This window comes from Nansenia antarctica (genome assembly GCF_963989245.1).
Source record: "Nansenia antarctica genome assembly, chromosome: 12".
Taxonomy (NCBI): Eukaryota; Metazoa; Chordata; class Actinopteri; order Argentiniformes; family Microstomatidae; genus Nansenia; species Nansenia antarctica.
This window is the reverse complement of record NC_137682.1, coordinates 20,112,283-20,117,282: the sequence shown is the minus strand read 5'-3', so window position 1 is coordinate 20,117,282 and position 5,000 is coordinate 20,112,283. Positions and strand designations below refer to the sequence as shown.

The following is a 5,000-nucleotide window of genomic DNA, read 5'->3' as shown; positions in this document are numbered from 1 at the left end:
AGATGAGATGAGTGGAGATGAGATGAGATGAGAGGAGAGGGGAGGGGAGGGGAGGAGATGAGAGGGCAGGAGAGGAGAGGAGAGGAGAGACACTGAGAGGAGAGGAGAGGAGAGGGGAGGAGATGAGAGGAGAGGAGAGACACTGAGATGAGAGGAGAGGGGAGGGGAGGGGAGGAGATGAGAGGAGAGGAGAGGGGAGGGGAGGAGATGAGAGGAGAGGGGAGGGGAGGGGAGGAGATGAGAGGCAGGAGAGGAGAGGAGAGACACTGAGATGAGAGGAGAGGAGAGGAGAGACACTGAGAGGAGAGGAGAGGAGACACTGAGAGGAGAGAATAATAATAATAATAACAACTTTCATTTCTATAGCGCCTTTCAAAACCCAAGGACGCTTTACAATTCTAAAGGGGAATGGTCAGACAGACAAACAGAAAACAAACAAAGCAAAACAGAAACAGTGACTAGGGGCCAAAGGCCTTGGTGAACAGATGGGCTTTAAGGGCTGATTTGAAGGAGTCCAGGGTGGGGGCGTTGCAGATCACTATGGGGAGAGAGTTCCAGAGAGTGGGTGCAGCCACGCTGAAGGCTCTGTCCCCAAAGGTCCGTAGGTTGGTGCGGGGGGTGGACAGTAGGGCTGCACGATTTGGGGAAAAAATCGAATTGCGATTATTTGGACAGATATCGCGATTGCGATTAATTTGCGATTATTATTTTTTTAAATAGCAAAAAAAAAAAAAAAAAAAAAAAGGGAGTTTTTGTAAAGTGTGGCCATATCTCCGGCTAGGAAGGTCGTATCAACGTGCAGTTTGTTTGTACGTCTTCAGGGGACTTAGAGGCTCCCTCCTCTAGCACCCCCACAGCCCGAGCTACGAGTGAAAGAACTAAACTTACATTGGGTTGCTTTAAAGTTGGGTTGCTTTAAAATCAAGCTTCAGATTAAAACATGTGATGGAGCATTACTAACTGACTCAGGTGGTTTGTTTCACACAACCATCTAGGAAAGCTTAATTGGAAGCTGTTTGGAAAAGGGCAGGTACTTTCAAAAAATACGATGCGATGTTGTTGGTGTGCGTTCATTGACGTTCACGTTCATTGACGTTCACGTTCATTGTTGACGTTCATTGTTGACGTTCATTGACGTTGACGTTCATTGACGTTGAATCCGACGCGCTGTATGACGTATCCCATACGGGTAGTGGTGGTCTAGTGAGTTGGACTTGTGATCGGAAGGTTGTGTGAGTTCAAATCCCGCCTGAAACCACACCACTACTAGTGTGCCCTTGAGTAAGGCACTTAGCCCTCAGTTACTCCAGGGGGAATGTCCCTGTAATTCGTAATTGTAAATCGCTTTGGATTAAAAGCGTCTGCTAAATAGCAAAAAAAAAAAAAAAAAAAAAAAATTTTTTTTTTAACAAATTTAAAAAATCGCAGGCAAATCGCAGGCTTTGCGATTAGCTAATCGCATCATTTCAAATCGCGATTTCGATTTAAAATCGATTAATCGTGCAGCCCTAGTGGACAGCAGGCCCATGTCTGCGGACCGCAGGTTCCGGGAAGGGGTATGTTGGGAGAGGAGGTCAGTTAGGTACTGGGAGGCGCAGGCATGGAGGGATTTGTAGGTGAGGAGAAGGATTTTGTATGTGATGCGGGACTTGACCGGGAGCCAGTGGAGGTGAATGAGGGTGGGGGTGATGTGCTGCCAGGGCTTGGTGTGGGTGAGGACCCTGGCAGATGAGTTCTGCACATACTGGAGCCTGTCCAGGGCTTTGTTGAGAAGAGAAGAGGAGAGGAGAGACACTGAGAGGAGAGAAGAGGAGAGGAGAGGAGAGGAGAGACACTGAGAGAAGAGGAGAGGAGAGGAGAGGAGAGGAGAGACACTGGGAGGAGAGGAGAGGAGAGGAGAGGAGAGACACTGAGAGAAGAGGAGAGGAGAGGAGAGGAGAGACACTGAGAGAAGAGGAGAGGAGAGGAGAGGGGAGACACTGAGAGGAGAGAAGAGGAGAGGAGAGGAGAGGAGAGGAGAGACACTGAGAGAAGAGGAGAGGAGAGGAGAGGAGAGACACTGAGAGAAGAGGAGAGGAGAGGAGAGGGGAGACACTGAGAGGAGAGAAGAGGAGAGGAGAGGAGAGGAGAGGAGAGGAGAGACACTGAGAGAAGAGAAGAGGAGAGGAGAGGAGAGGAGAGGAGAGGAGAGACACTGAGAGAAGAGGAGAGGAGAGGAGAGGAGAGGAGAGACACTGAGAGAAGAGGAGAGGAGAGGAGAGGAGAGGAGAGACACTGAGAGAAGAGGAGAGGAGAGGAGAGGAGAGACACTGAGAGAAGAGAAGAGGAGAGGAGAGGAGAGGAGAGGAGAGGAGAGACACTGAGAGAAGAGGAGAGGAGAGGAGAGGAGAGGAGAGGAGAGACACTGAGAGAAGAGGAGAGGAGAGACACTGAGAGAAGAGGAGGAGAGGAGAGACACTGAGAGGAGAGGAGAGGAGAGACGGCGGTGGGGGTTGGGGGTTGGGGGGGTTGGGTGGACAACAGGCATCTGGATGAGGCAGATAAAGGGTGCTCTGATGTTGTTCCCAGTCCAGGAACTAATCACTCGGAGCCAAAAGTGGCAAGGGCCACTGAGGAGATTACCCAGCAGACATGCCCCCCCCCCCGCCCTCCCCCTCCACTGCCACTCTGCCAGCATCTACCCTCCATTAGGCTTTCTGAGCCTCAGCCTTAACTCTGCTCACTTTATACAGGATCACCCTGCCTCAACCTTTATACAGGATCACCCTGCCTCAACCTTTATACAGGATCACCCTGCCTCAACCTTTATACAGGATTACCCTGCCTCAACCTTTATACAGGATCACCCTGCCTCAACCTTTATACAGGATCACCCTGCCTCAACCTTTATACAGGATCACCCTGCCTCAACCTTTATACAGGATCACCCTGCCTCAACCTTTATACAGGATCACCCTCCCTCAACCTTTATACAGGATCACCCTGCCTCAACCTTTATACAGGATCACCCTGCCTCAACCTTTATACAGGATCACCCTGCCTCAACCTTTATACAGGATCACCCTGCCTCAACCTTTATACAGGATCACCCTGCCTCAACCTTTATACAGGATCACCCTGCCTCAACCTTTATACAGGATCACCCTGCCTCAACCTTTATACAGGATCACCCTGCCTCAACCTTTATACAGGATCACCCTGCCTCAACCTTTATACAGGATCACCCTGCCTCAACCTTTATACAGGATCACCCTGCCTCAACCTTTATACAACCTTTATACAGGATCGCCCTGCCTCAACCTTTATACAGGATCACCCTGCCTCAACCTTTATACAACCTTTATACAGGATCGCCCTGCCTCAACCTTTATACAGGATCACCCTGCCTCAGCCTTTATACAGGATCACCCTGCCTCAACCTTTATACAACCTTTATACAGGATCGCCCTGCCTCAACCTTTATACAGGATCACCCTGCCTCAACCTTTATACAGGATTACCCTGCCTCAACCTTTATACAACCTTTATACAGGATCACCCTGCCTCAACCTTTATACAGGATCACCCTGCCTCAACCTTTATACAGGATCACCCTGCCTCAACCTTTATACAGGATCACCCTGCCTCAACCTTTATACAGGATCACCCTGCCTCAACCTTTATACAACCTTTATACAGGATCACCCTGCCTCAACCTTTATACAGGATTACCCTGCCTCAACCTTTATACAACCTTTATACAGGATCACCCTGCCTCAACCTTTATACAGGATTACCCTGCCTCAACCTTTATTTAATTTTAATTTAATTTTGCCATTTAGCAGACGCTTTTATCCAAAGCGACTTACAATGACGAATTACAGGGACATTCCCCCTGGAGTAACTGAGGGCTAAGTGCCTTACCCAAGAGCACACTAGTAGTGGTGTGGTTTCAGGCGGGATTTGAACTCACAACCTTCCGATCCCAAGTCCAACTCACTATCCACTAGACCACCACTACCCCTATATACAACCTTTATACAGGATCACCCTGCCTCAACCTTTATACAGGATCACCCTGCCTCAACCTCACACATTATTTGTATCCAAAAGCTGGTCGGTGTGTGTGTGTGTGTGTGTGTGTGTGTGATGAAAGGAGACTATGTGTGTGTGTGTGTGTGTTTTTGTGTGTGATGAAAGAAGAGTATGTTTGTGTGTGTGTGTGTGTGTGTGTGTGTGTGTGTGTGTGTGTGCGTGCGTGTTGATGTCTGTCTGTCTACAAATGTTTCTGTGTCTCAACTCGTGAGTGAAGTGTTGTATGTTTGTACGTGTGTCTGTGTGATACTGGATATGAAGCGTGTGTTTGTACGTGTGTCTGTGTAATACTGGATATGAAGTGTTGTGTGTTTGTACGTGTGTCTGTGTAATACTGGATATGAAGCGTGTGTTTGTACGTGTGTCTGTGTAATACTGGATATGAAGAGTGTGTTTGTACGTGTGTCTGTGTAATACTGGATATGAAGCGTGTGTTTGTACGTGTGTCTGTGTAATACTGGATATGAAGAGTGTGTTTGTACGTGTTCAACTGAAGATGGATTGGTGTCCTTCTGCTCCCTGTAGTGGAGCTTGTGTAGATCCCCTGACTGAGATCCACGTCCCTCTGTCACCCCACGCCTTAGAGAACCATCACACACACCAGGAAACAGGACGCTGTAGGACAGCCGTGCCTATTTTACCTACTAGTAGAGCCGGGTGTCTAATAGACCCTCTCTTTAGAATGTAAATGTGCTATTTACACACAACGACCACTAGAGGGCGCTTATTTTAAACGAACCTGCCTCCTACACAGAAAAACTGCAAAATAGCTTCATACTAGCTTATTCTGATATGATTGAAAATGGAAGGATACTGGGTGGTAGAACACACATATCTAGGAAAAGTCATGAAAGGAGTGTCCTGAAATGTGAACGAATGCAAAGATCGATTTTTTCTTTTTTACTCACAGGGGTCACCGTGACCCC

At 48.2% G+C, this 5,000-nt stretch overlaps 1 protein-coding gene across 1 annotated transcript in view; it reads right to left on the bottom strand.

Annotated features, from left to right (window-relative positions):
* myripb (myosin VIIA and Rab interacting protein b) overlaps positions 1-5,000 on the bottom strand; it is a gene marked incomplete at both ends in the record, with an annotated part of 123,247 nt that overhangs the window by 30,347 nt on the left and 87,900 nt on the right. The window lies entirely within an intron of this gene.